Source organism: Pseudorca crassidens, chromosome 1 (assembly GCF_039906515.1).
Source record: "Pseudorca crassidens isolate mPseCra1 chromosome 1, mPseCra1.hap1, whole genome shotgun sequence".
Taxonomy (NCBI): Eukaryota; Metazoa; Chordata; class Mammalia; order Artiodactyla; family Delphinidae; genus Pseudorca; species Pseudorca crassidens.
The window spans coordinates 9,751,281-9,765,485 of record NC_090296.1 but is presented as its reverse complement, the minus strand read 5'-3'; the positions used below and the strand labels follow the sequence as shown (position 1 = coordinate 9,765,485).

The 14,205-nt window shown below is 47.5% G+C and overlaps 1 pseudogene; it reads right to left on the bottom strand.

The window, feature by feature from the left end:
* Positions 1–6,138: 6,138 nt before the first annotated feature.
* LOC137218852 (ras-related protein Rab-2A-like) lies at positions 6,139–7,659 on the bottom strand (annotated as a pseudogene).
* Between the last annotated feature and the right edge of the window lie 6,546 nt (positions 7,660–14,205).

Here is a 14,205-nt window from a genome sequence, read left to right as displayed (position 1 = left end):
GAAAACACATGTACCTGATGACCCAACAATTCCATTCCCAGGTACACACCGCACAGAAATGTGAACCTATGTCCACCAGAAGTCATGGACTAGAATGTTCATTGCAAAACTGTTCAGACTGGAAACCACTCAAAAGCCCATCAATGGTCAAATGGTATTCATTCCATCATGGTATTTCCATACAATGGAATACAACTTGGCAATGAGAATGAGCAAATTACAGCTATGCACAACAAAATGGATGAATCCCACAAACAGAAGGGTGAGGAAAGTTACAGCCATGGGTGAACTCGCAGACATTGTGTGGGCAAAAGAAGCCAGGCTCAAAGGGGTACGTGCTGCATGACAGTTACACTTGCATTCACGGAAAGCACCAAGAGAAGCAAAGCTAATCCGTAGCGTCGTAAGTCGAGAGAGTGGTTATTCTCGGTTGGGGAGATAGTGGCTGGAAGGGGATACAGGGAAGCTCCTAGGGGTCTGGCCATGTTCTTCTTTATGGGCTGGTTCCTGTGGCACAGCTGGATTCAGTCTGTGATCATTTAACATGCTATACACTCACCATATTTACAATTTGCTGGAGATATACTATATTCAGTTAGAAGGTTTCTATTGTTAAAATGAAATGACCATCAGGTGTTAAATAATAAAGAAAGAGAAGTTATATGGAATTCTGATAATTAAAAGCCAAAGGATCAGCACAGGCTTAGGTGCTATTGGAACTTGGAGGTAAGAGTGGCTGGCGTGGCCTGGAGCGCTGCCAGTGGTCTTTGTGGGGGAGGGGTACTGGAATGGCCTCAAAAGACAGCCTCTGGATGTCCTTCGGCTCCAGATAAAAAATAACCTTTGAAAAGTGGGCCAATGATTATAGCCTATTCTTTCTGTCAGGAACGGCACCAAGAAACGGAGGAGAGCTTAAACACGCTTTACTTGGGAACGCTCCCGGGTGAGGTTCACTGGGCCGAGAGAAAGGCGCCAGAGAAGTCGTGCCCGGGCGAGGGTTTGGGCAGAATTTATAGGGGAAGAAGGGAAAGGGGTGTGGTGAATCCGGGAGGGCGCAGGGTATTCCTTATTTGGTGGTCTTTTTGGGTATCGTGGCAATATCTGGTGCCAGTGGCATCAGTCTTGGGACTGTTAGTCCCGCCCCTCGAAAGGCGGGAAGGCTGGGACGGGTAGAAAGTCCCCAGGTCAGTTTCCGGAACTGGGTGGTCCGGAAAGTGTCCAGGTCAGTTTCTGGAACTGGGTGGTCCGGAAAGTGTCGGTCTGATGCAGCCTGTGAGTCTGATTGCGTTCCCCCGCCTCGGGCCATTTGGCCTTACACTTTCCACCCAGAGAAGTCTTTCTGACCAGCCCTTTAAAGGAAAAGATTAAAAGGGACTTTCAGCATATAGTGGGGATGGAGACATACCTGCATGATCTTAGTCAAGTTACTTTGCTTCTCTGAGACTCAGTTTCTTCATCTGTAAAATGAAGGGGATAAGTGTCCCTTCAGAAGATTAGGGGAGTTACATATGATGGTTGACATAAAAATGTTAGTTAAAAGAAAATAAAAGCTGGGCCCTAGATGGCCTTCCTTGGTCCCTAAATAAACTGTGTATTATAGTTTCAGTTTAAGCATAAAGCTTTTTCTGGACCTCCTCCCCACCAAGCACCTGTGGGTAACAATGACAGACACAGAAATAGCAGACTTAAGACTCCCTGCCCCCCAGATTGGAGCTGCTGTTAATCAGCACAGAGGCCGAGGGCATTGGTGCTGGGGTGATTGACAGAGGGGGCTGGAGTGGGTCTAGGCTCCTTACGCAGTTTATTGATTTAATTCCCTTTGACTGCTCCATTCCCCGCCTGGAGATGAAGCAGCACTTTTATTTGAGGACAAGAAGCCTGCTCGTGGGTTTTCGAGTCCCCTGATGCCAAATGTGCATGAGTCTTCAGATTCTGAGACTGCTCCCTGCCACTGAAATCTGGGAGGTGAATGTTATGAGTTGCAGGACTCCCAGGAAACAAGAAGTGGCGGGCGAACTCAAAACATCTATTGCAGGGCTTCCCTGGTGGCGCGGTGGTTGAGAGTCCGCCAGCCGATGCAGGGGACACGGGTTCGTGCCCCGGTCTGGGAAGATCCTACATGCCGCGGAGCGGCTGGGCCCGTGAGCCATGGCCGCTGAGCCTGCGCATCTGGAGCCTGTGCTCCGCAACGGGAGAGGCCACAACAGTGAGAGGCCCGCGTACCGCAAAAAAAAAAAAAAAAAAAAAACCCAAAAATCACATCTATTGCCAAATGTCCCACTTCTTGGGACTTTACCACCTCTTGCCTGGGGTTCTCGTGGGAACCTCCTAAATTACCTCCCTGCCTGTAGACTCTCCTTATCACCACCCTCCACTCCCACCACACCCCTCCCACCAGAGTAAGGGTAAAGTTCAAACTACAGAGCAAGCTATACAAGAGTCTTTGAGCTCTGGCCTTGTTGAGTGCTGGAAGCAGGGAGACCGTTGAGATTGCTGCTGTGTGCTGGGGAGGGATGGTGGTGGCCCATACGAAGGCAGAGGCAGCTGAGATGCTGAGAAACTAGCTGTTGAAAAAGCTCGCAGGAAGTAGAATCAACCGGAAATAAAGAAGCAGCAGGAAATAAAGTAAAATCAATAATTAGGAGGATAAAATCAACAGGAAGTCAAATCAAACCAACAGAAAATAAAATAGAATCAACAGAAAGGAAATCATTTGGATGGGTTTTTTTTTTTTTTTTTTTTTTTTTTTTTTTGCCGGGGGAGGAGTAAAGAAGGGAGAGGAAGAGTAGGGAATCTCTCCCCAAATTGTTTCCTGGAACCAGTGTGGATGGCGTTGCCGTTCCCTGTGATGGGAAACACAGCAAGAGGATGTCTTAGCCTGGGCCCCCTGCAGACAGAACCCGAGAGAAAGGCTTGTAGTGGGGCTGTTTATTGGAGAACATAGTACCAGAGAGAAGGAGGGAGGGCCTGGGGAAGTGAAACAGGAAGGGAGAACCCAATGCAAGGAGGCCTTATTAAACTGGCCACCACTCTGAGCGACTGCTCCGTCCCATGGACACTCTGGGTCACTTTATGAAATGCTTCTCAGGACTGTGCTCCTGGGGGAAAGCAGTGGGAGGCATCGGCTCCTATCCCATTGGTCAAGACCTGCCCGTCGGTGTTAACTTCCCACACTTCCGGCTGGGCAAGGATGAGTGCCCAGGAGTGTGACACCCATGAGAGAAGCCCTGGGACAGGGCGTAAGAGACACATGGCCAAAAGCTGAGACCAAGCGACCCTGTACAAAGCTGATCAAAGCTCAGCAGAAAAGGCCAGGGCAGCAGTGGCTGGAAACGAGGTGAGGTGGGGGCGGGGGGTGTGAGAGCCTTGTACTCAGTTAGAGAGAGAGGTATGCGGGAGGCATCCCATACCCACTGCAAAGGAGAATAGATTAAAATAGAAAGGTCATGCCCCTGTGCTTGAGGAGCCCACAATCGCATAGGAATGCACAAAGAGGGACAAATTACACACGAGGTGTTAAGTGTGCCCTTACTGCTAATCTCTGTCAATGTCTATTTGCTTTGTGGCAGGTACTGATGGGAGTTAAGTGCTTTACCATGGATTTGTTCATTTAATTCTCACCTGCAATTCTGCAGGGAGGTACTATTATTAGCCCCATTTCACAGAGAAGTGATGCATTGTCTGAAGGCATAATCTAGTAAATGGCAGAGCCAGGATGCAAATCTTTTAACCCCTTTGGAGTTATCAGAGGAAGGAGAGGCTGAGTTTGGTGGGTGGGAGGGGGCAGATCAGCACGAGTTGATTGGAATAATACCTCTTGGTGTTTGTGCAGAGGTGTTCGCATCTGTGATTTAATCAACGCTAATAATACAAGGCAGGACTCATCATTATTCTCTTACATTTACTGAAGAGGAAAGAGAAACCCAGAAAGAGGTGAAGCATCTTTCTCCTGGCCACCCAGAGCATCAGCGGTGAGGTCACTGCAGGATGTCGGCCAGATGACAGAAGGGTAGACCCCTTCCCCACTTCCGCCCTCTAAGTGGGCAGCCTGCTCCGGGAGAGGGGTGACCAGCAGGGCCTGGGCCCACTGGCATTCCAGTGCTGTCCCCAAGTGAGTCAGGCACCCCTAAACAGACGCAGTTTTACCTCTGGTAATTTCCTCCCTCCATAAAGATTTGGGGCTACAGAAGAGAATGGATTCCTCAACGCTGAAAGCAAATGCCCCTTGATTCCAGACACGGGGAAATATTTATCCTCCTTTAGATCACATCTCCTGGGTCTTTTTCCCCGAAAGCCAGGCTTGGGGCAGTGGGCCACCAAGCTTACGGCAGCAGTCACACTCCAGATAGCAGAAGACATTTGTGTTCCCTTTGGTTTAAGTCAACAAAGAGTGTTTTCGTGATGCACAGAGCCGCCTGGACGGTCATCGTCTCCAGGGTAGGTGGGCTAGTCCTGGGGTGAAACCATGAAATGGAAAATCACAAGGTATTTTATAAAGTAATCTCGTATATACACATTTATATATATTTATACTCATATATATATGTATGTATAGTATATATATAGTATCTATATGGTGCTCATAAGGTGCCAGCCTCCTTGTAATCCTCTCAGCAGCCCTATGAAGCAGGTACAATTAATGTCCGCATTTTACGGAGGAGAAAATTGAGTCAAGCAGAGGTAAGTGATTATCCAAAGTCTCACAGGTAAGCAGGGGAACTGGGATTCAAGCCCAGGCAGTCTGGCCCCAGAGTTGTACTTTTAACCTCTAGCAAGTGTGACGTGTCTAGACGAATGAACATCGGACTGGACATTGGATTGGAGATGGACTGAATTGGACAGGTTGCCCAGATGCAGCTCATTGAGTAAGATTTCTGTTGCGCTCACCCCTCCTCCCCATCCCCTAAATTATTCTGCAGGCAATATGACCCCAAGGGGTACTGGGACCCATTGCTTTGACCCCCTCTTTGCTGCTGGAGATGACCCATCTGGCTATCCTTCTTGTGACTCAGAGGTTATTTTCCCTGAAAATGTTTGCCATGAGCCTTACTCAGCTCCTTGGCCCAGTCGTCTTCTAGTGTGACATGAGGGCTTCAGGCTGGGGCCAAGGTCCCCAGACACCCACACTGGCCTCTGGAGGAGCAAGCATGAATGACTCTGCTTGCACTAGATCCTGGGGACAGAGGGTGGAAGGATGCCTTAGGAAGAACCCAGGTGCTTTCACCTGGACCTTTGTGGGAGGTGCTTAAGAGTGAAGACTTTGGGACACCAGTTGCTTCCCAGCTGATGACCTTGGGTGATCTGACCCCTCGTGCTATTAGTGCAGCAATAGCTTTCCCATCTACAACCTGAGATGATTCCTAAGTTTCTTCTTGTTTTATTTTTTAATTTTTTTTATACATAGGATTTTATTTTGCACTGCTATAACAATTTCATTATAGTCCAAGGGAGAAAAAGAAAAAGAAGGATAAAACCACCACACTGAGCAAATTACTAAAGCTTTTCTACTTTTAACAGGATTTTCCATCTGGTAGGTTTATTGTCATATCCCCTTCAAAACCGACAAGATGCTCACCATATTTTAAAGATTATAGGTTGCCACTGAAAGAAAAATTTTATACAGTCACTGTACATCAAGGTTAAAAAACTGTCCTGTGTGAAAAATATACTTAGAAATCATGTGAACAAAAGAAAACGTGATTGTGTTCAAGGAAGGATTAAAGTCCTCGTAATGTGCCGTCTAAATGTGGACACTCACTCCTCCTGGAGTCTCTCAGGCGGGGGCAGTTCTTTCTTCCGCCCACCTCACTCATTATACTGTGTTTTTACCCAACAGTATGCATTAAGGCAAATAAATCCTTTTCTGAAGAGGTCTTAGAGAACTGTGGACAAACAGCAAACTTTTGGCATTAAAACAGGTTAACACACATATAGCCTTTAGAATGTACATTAAGCATATTTCTCTCGGACTAGTGACAAGAAAAGGATGAACATGCTTGTTAACAATGTCAAAAAGTCTAAAATTCAGTGTCCAAGCAATTCCTAACGATGCTTCTGTAGCGTTAAGCTCTAAACGGTATAGAATTTATGCAAATGCATTAAAGAATCCAAGCTTGGCAAATTACACCCAAGCAGGTTATTAAACTATATATACGGAAAGTAAATGATAAAATACAGAATTAAAAGAGTCCTTCTGTTTTCCTTATAGCCTTGAAAATTGACAAACTTTTGAGGACATTTCCATAATATTAAACATTAGGTAACCACAGGTGTGGGGACACCTAACTACACAAACCGATTTAAAATACTCAGGATGACTTTGTAGTGTTCAATACAATTCGGTGCGTAGGTAAGGGCACAAGACAACATTGAACAAAAATAATCACGTCAATTGACCTAGAAATCAAATGCAAATAGATATGAATACAATCTCCAAAATCTGTCTTTTTAAGTGAACGTTAACCATTTATTCAAAGTTACACAAGAATTTGAAGGATTAAAGTCTTCTGTGACATAAAGCCATTTCGAAGAGTTTCATGTCTCAGCTGAGCAGGTGGGTGAAAGAATAGGTGAGTAGCCCCTTCTGGGCAGCGAGACAGTAAAAACAGACTCAACAGCAGCCTCCCCCGGCGGGCTGTCCTCCCTGACTGCCTGCGTGCTGCGTGCGTGGCGTCAGTAGCAGCATGCTGACGGCCAATTTTAATACCATTTGCCTCATTATTAATGTCAAAGACTCCTTGGATTTTTTCATAAATTTCTTTTGCTGTATTAATAAATGCCTCTTCTACATTAGAAGCAGTCTTAGCATAAGTTTCCATGAAGATAAGTCCATGTTCTCGTGCAAAAGCTTCACCTTCTTCTTTTTTTACTTCTCTTCTAAATTCTAAATTGTAAGGAACGGCACCAAAAACGGAGGAGAGCTTAAACAAGCTTTATTTGGGAACGCTCCTGGGCGAGGTGCACTGGCCCGAGAGAAAGGGGCCGGAGAAGAGACGCCCGGGCGAGGGTTTGGGCAGAATTTATAGGGGAAGAAGGGAAAGGGGTGTGGTGAATCCGGGAGGGCGCAGGGTATTCCTTATTTGGTGGTCTTTTCGGGTATCGTGGGGGACCGTTAGTCCCGCCCCTCGAAAGGCGGGAAGGCTGGGCCGGGTGGAAAGTCCCCAGGTCAGTTCCTGGAACTGGGTGGTCCGGAAAGTCTCCAGGTCAGTTTCAACCGGGGAGTCTGATTGCGTTCCCCTGCCTCGGGCCAGTTGGCCTTACATAAATCATTTTTATTTCCAGTAAGCATAATGACCATGTTGGAATTGGAATGCTGGCGGGCATACTCTAACCAGGTTGTCAAGTGGTTGAATGTGTCTCTCCTTATAATATCACACACTAGTAAAGCCCCCGCTGCACCTCTGTAATACGACCTTGTGATGGAACGAAAGGACTCCTGACCGGCTGTACCCCAAATCTGAAGTTTTATCTGTTTCCCATCAATAGTTTTCATTCGAGCACCGAACTCTACACCAATAGGAAGGTCATGCACCGGCTGAAACCTCTTGTCTGTAAACTGTAGCAATAAGCATGATCTACCAACGCCTGTGTCGCCGATGATAATGTACTTGAACAGACAGGCGTACGCCATGGCCGCGGCCGCCCGGCGCCAGGGCAGACGGCTCCCGTTCCGCCGCGCCCCTCACCAAGGCGCCGCTCGGCCTCGAAACGCCAGGCTCCGCCCGCCGCAGCCGCCGCCGCCGCCGTCGTCAGCCGCCGGGAGTGAGGTGCCGAGAGGAAGCGGGAGAAATCGACACCATCGGAGGCAAGGGAGACGGCGCCCAACGGAGCCCAGCTGAACAATAACAGCGGCCCCGGCGCCTCCGCCCCGCCTCCCTCTTCTGGTTTTAACAGCCCCGAGTCTGACCGTTGTCTTCCGCCCAGATCCTCCAATGGCTCCTGGATCCCTAGGGCTGTCTCTGGTCTCTTTTCAAAAACAGGTAGCACAGCTGGGTGATTCTTCAATGCAACATGCGTTGCTACAGGGAGGACGTAGGCTAATACCTTCTACTGCTCCAAACAAAATAGCCTTACAGTCTTTTATTATATTTTTTTAAGAGGAGAATAAAAATGGAGAAGTACCCTGGTAGAATGTTGACTTTGCCATCCTAGTTGAATCTAGGGGAGAATCCTTGCTGAAAAAAAATGCCAACAAAATGTATCTTCTTATTTTTTAAGTTGAGAGTGAAATGGTGCATTTTCTAGGCAGTTATAACTTCAAGACAAGTTTCCTATCTCCCCTGGTGGTAAGATGGCCACCCCTAAGCCCCTACCATGAAAAAAGTCTGTGGCGACCACTGTAGGGACACAAAGAGATAAACAAATTAGTGCAGCAAGGCCTTCCAGGTATTGTGATAAAGGTCTTATAAATCATAATGGGGACACAAAGGAGAATCAGCTCCTCTTGGGTGGACGGTTGCGCACATATCTGCTATTAGTTAGGACAAGTAACCCTAGCTGCTGTGAAAATCATGCCCCAAATTTCAGTAGCTTAATGCAATACAAATTGATGTCTCAGTCCAATGTCGGCATTCTTGCTTAGGGGTGGTCTTTCCCCCCACCATCCTGGGACCCTTCCACACTATGGCTGTGCCACCCCCTGGGGTCTTGGAGTCTGCTGCTGGATCCTCTGTCTCTGGCTTGGTGATGGGAAAGGAGAGAGACCAAGCCCGAGAGGTTCTCATGGGCTACGTTGTGAGTGACTCTCCTCACTTCTAGCTCACAGTCCAGAACTCAGAGACCCAGATGCATCCAGCTGCAGAGGAAGATGAGAAATGGCGTCTAGCTGCACGCACAAGACGAAAGGAAGTAGGTTTGGAGCTGTCAGTCTCCACCACGAGCCTCCACAGCAAATCCGTCCTGTTCCCCTGCAGGTATGTGAGTGCACGCTCCCATCTGAGTGTGCGCTCTGCGGGGGTGGTCGGCCGTGTGGGTTGCAGCGCCGCTTCTTATTTAGAATTCCAGGCTGGAGCAGAAGGTTTTGGGCTTAAAAGGTGCTCTGTACGTTTCTCTTGGCAGGTTGATGAGTGCATGAATGCTTGAGTTGGATCTTATTTGAATTTAATATAATTTTGAACTGACACTGTGATTTGCAAAGGCGATGCTTCATTGTATAAGAGAAGAGTTCTAACTGGCGAAGGAAAATTCTTTGAATGTAAAGGACCTTTATCCCTTGCAAGCCTACCTGTCCTGACCGTGAGATCAAGTCTCAACACCATCATTCATGGGATGGCAGACTAGGGAGATGGTAGACGGAGTGCGCAGTATGAGTTAAACTAGCCTGTATGCTATCGTAGCATGAGTCTAAAACCCTTATCTAAAATAGGGTGGCAATTATCATCATTCTATGCAAAAAAGATGACTTTTTCTTTGGTAATAACTCTCATTTGGGGGCTCACGGTGGTAACCATGGTAGGTCAGGACCTCCCCCTCCAAGGGCCATTTGCCATTAAGTAGAGACAAGGAAAGGATAGTGGGAGTAACAGCAGCTGCTGTTAAGGAGACCTTGAAATATTATCTAGACCACAGTTTCTTAACTTCAGCACTATTGACATTCCGGGCTGGACCACTCTTTGTGGTGGGGTTTTTCCTGTGCCCTGTAGGGTTTTCACTTGCATCCCTGACCTCCATCCACTAGATGCCAGTGGCACCCTCACACACACATCCGAGTTGTGATGACTTAAAATGTCTCCAGACACGGCCAAATGCCCTTGGGGATCAGAATCACCGGAGTAGAGAACCCCTGATGTAGGGAATCCCTGATGAGACGTGTAGATGTGGGGCCACATTTCCTAGTTCTCGCTCCTGCTCTCTTTAAGGCACAGCACACGAATCCCCAGGCACTATTGTACCTGGTTAAGGAAAATGTGGCTGAGAACTCTACCTGAGCTGTCGCATCCCCTACCTCCTGAGCAAAAGGTCGGGTTGGAGGGATGGGGGTGAGCCATCAGGCTGCCTTGAAGGGTCCATTCCAGCAAGATCGTTCCATGCTGACCTGTTTCACCAGGCAGCATCCCCAGAGTCCATCCTGATGGAACCTAAAAGGGCATCTCTCTGGTCAGGTTCAAGGGATTTGGTCAGTTCCAGCTACTCATGGAGAGAACGCCCCAGAACCAGGAGGCACAAAAGCCACCACATTCCTCAATCACCGCAGCTACCAGAAGGGCATCACCCTTCTTCTCTGCACCCATTGCCTGAACTCAGAGAACAGAGAGCTTTGCTGAGGGTGACTCCTCTACCTTCGATAACAAAGCTTGTCGAGGGGTTTCTGGGTCATGACTCTTCACGTCTGGTGTCTTCCTTGTTTCAGCTCAACAACCTTGGAAGTTTCATAGAGTGAAGATAACTAGCTCCATTTTATAGATGAGTAGACTGAGATGAAGGGAGGTTGAGTGACTTTTCCAACGAGAACTCAAACCTCAGATCATTCAAATCTCCAATGATGGTCCTTTGAGTCCAGGTCCAAGGGCTGTTTCCACACTTGCAGAGCTGCTGTTTACAAAGTTAGGTGGGATTTGGGGCTGTTCAAATCCCTGCAGTCATTTGCCATGATGAACTCTGGGGAATGTGTATGTCTCTCTCCCTCCCTTAGGTAGGATGCCCTGGGGGTGGGAACACGATCTCTGGGATCTGACAGCTGTGTTCATGTTTTAGCTCTGCCGGGCCCATACCTTCTCACCTTGAGCAAATGGCCTAACTTGCCTGACCCTCAGTTTCCCCACCTGCAAAACGAGGATAATAACAGTCACTCCCTCCCCTGCTTGTTGTGAAGATGCCACGTGGAGCCGTCAGCACAGCGCTCGGCAGCCGTCCTGCCCAGTCCCCGTGAGCTGTGATTGTCTCTTGACTTTTTTTCTGCCAGTGAACACAGCTGGCTCTGCTCTCCATAAAACGGGGGTGAACCCCTCCTAGCAGAATGGGTATTGTTTTTGTTTTTGAGAAATGTAATTAAAATCTGGAAAGAGTTCACTAAATTCCAGACAGAAGATAAGCCCTTTATGTGGCTTGTCTCTTGAGTCTACTGCACACACCATTCTTTATTCTCTCTCTCTCTCTCTGAGCAATTAGCGTTTATCAATGTAGCCATTTTTAATGAAACAGGTGATTAGCTCAGTGATTGCCAGCTCAGTAAGCTGGCAACGTAAAGTGAGTAGAGGGCACGGAGGGTGGGAGTCCAGCTCAAAGGGAGGCCGGGGGGTTAACTGCATCTTCCAGAGGGTCTTGGGGGCGTTCAGGAGGAACAGGACGCTGGGACACGTGGATGATCGAGGGCTGGAAGGGCGCTCCTGTCAGCCTGGAATTGAACAGCAGGCGTCGCACTCGTATTCACGTCTGAGCCTCACAACCACCTAATGATGAGGAATGACTCTTCAGGAAGGTCTGAAAACCCCAGCCTGGCTCCAGTGAACTGACGGATTTATGGGCTTTTCAGTGCCGAGGTCCTTTAATTTGTTATCCCAAATTTTGTGCCTTGTATATTATTATCTCCATTGACAGATGGGGAAATTGAGGCCCAGACTAGTTAAGTGTCTTAAACTGAAGCAGCTGTTTATGGCTTAAAGCGGCAGAGCTTTGTGGACACCAAGGCCTACTCCTTACGCGGCACCAAGCCGTGTCTCAACCTCTATCAGAATAAGGTGGGACAGCCGGGAACGAGGTGGGTCTGGACCAGAGGAAAGACAATGGCATCTTTCTGGGGAGAGAGGTTGCTGATGCATTCAATGGAGAAACAGCTTCACAGCATTTAGCACTTAGCATTTTGCATTCCTTCCGTCGTGGGCAGTCCAAGATTTGGGAGACAGAGACGAATTAGATTGATGGGAGCCAGAGGGGCTGAGTGGAGGCAAAATGGAAAAGAAGCCAATGTTTGGAAGGAAGGAGTGATCCTCGGGGCATGGACACTGAGTGACACAGTGGGCATCCAGAACACTTTTGGAGAAGGAGAAACAGAAGCTGAATATGTAGTCCAAGCACCTTCCTAATTAGAATAACCAGAGGGATTGCAGCGAAAATGAGAAGCGGGGAGTGAGAGTGACTTCTGTAACTCAGACCATGGTCATGCTCATCAAAGACTTAACATTCAGTTCTCCAAACAGCCGAGAAAGGGAGCCGTTTGATCCCTATTTACTTTCTGTTTCTAGGCTCTGTTGTGTCCCCCTTCTCAGAGCCACAAGGAGAGTTTCAGAAGGCATCACCTGTGTTAAGCCAGCAGGCCATGGCTTCCATGTGGCTCTTCTCATGCACTTAAATGGCCCATTTCCCTGTTATTGTTAAGACTATTATTAAGAATGTTTATGTGAAGGAGAAACTATTTTCTCTCTTAATCAAGTTTTCTACCTTGGTCTGTAAAATAGAAACTTTTTTTTTCTTTTGGAAATGTTGGAAAGTGGTTTCTACCCTTTAGTCCACTCTATCAATTGACTACTTCTGGAAGCAGGAAGAATGACTGAATTGGCTGGAGGGATGGGTAAAGGGACTGTACATGAGTGTCTTGGACCCTTCTGGGCTCTTTCTATTGGCCTCTGCAGACTCTAGAGGGTAGAGCTTCCCTCCCACTCCTCTCCTCCATGGGGTAAGCAGCCCTGGATGGGGCCCAGGCCAGTCCTGGTAACTCACTAGATGCTTTCCTGGCCCCTCTATGATTGGCAGGGTATGAGTTGGCCCCAATTCTCCTCTAGCTACTTGACTCCCCCATTGTGTAATTCCATGATCTGGGCTTCCCGGAGCCGGTGACAAGTATGCTGAGATGTGAAGAACTCTTATAAATTAGCCATGTGAAGATAGATAGAAAGGAAGCTGAAAAAGGACAAGTAAAACATTTTGACAATGACATGGGTGGCCTGATCTAGGAAAGACCATGAATTTTTAGCAGACCTAATCAATGCAGCTTGCTATAGGGATGATGAGACTGGAATGGATCATCTCCAAAGCCCCCACTGGGTCTACGATGGGATATGCTAAAACCGGCTAGACCAGTGTCTCTACTGCTGGACACATACAGCCACCATCTACTCGACATTCCACTTAAATGCCTCACAGGCACCTCAAACTCAACTGGACAGAAGTTGATGTCGTATTTTTCCTCCAAGTAGGCTTCTCTCCCAGAGTCCCCTCTCCCAACTGATGGCTGCGCCATCTGTAACTCAGGTCAGAAATCTCATCTCTAACGTATCTCATATTCCAGTACTTTCCTCCTCTTATCCTCCCCATCACCGTTATAAACACCCTTTTCTCTGTGATGATTGCAGCCTCTACTGCTAGAGAGATTTTCTTAAACTATTAGTCAGAGCACGTCACTCCCCTGTTCAATAACAGAAATTCAGATCGTTAGTCAAGCATTCAAGGCCCTTCAGTATCTGTCTCTAACCTCATTTCCAGCTTCATTTTCTGTGTCTTCCACTCATACATCCTTAGGTTCCAGCCAAATGAATCTAACCCCTGTTTGTGGCTGTTGAGTGTCCTACCTCTTTTCTTTCTTCAGGCTGTTACCTCTGCCTAGAATGCCCTTCATTCCCCACCCCCACACACACCAGTATGGCTTTTAAAATCCCACCCTGTTCTCAAGAATCAGGTCAAATGTCACCCCTTCCATTAATCTGATCCCCCTTTGCCTTCCTCCAACTGAAAGTACCACCGTCCCTCTGTGAATGCTCAGAGGACTTAAATTAAACCTCTTCTTACCATTTGCATTTTGTCTGGGCTTCAGATAAATCCCACGCGTATCTAGCCATCCCTGTTCAACTGTGAGCAATTGGAGAATAAGGGCCAAGTCTTACTCTTATTCTATATGTTCCCTCCAAGGTACCAGGCATAAAAGGGACTTTGGAGTCTTGTTGGAGCCCAGTGGGAATCTGTCTACACCACTTAGAAGCTGTATGACTTGGGTAAGTTTTTGAACCTCTCTGAGTTTCAGTTTCCTCCTCCCTAAAACAGGGATAATGATACTGATCTCACAGTATCATTATGAGAATTAAATAAGGCAACAAGAGCAATGCAGTAGGCACTTGCCTGGCACATTGTAGATGTTAAATAAATACTTCCTCTTCCCTCCAAATCATAGCTTTGAACAGGTGAAAAGAGAAGTAGAATGAAGTGAATCAGATGTTACCTGTGACTCTGTTTCTGAGAGAACCTGTTTACTGGGCGAGGGAAGGAAGCGAGAGTAGA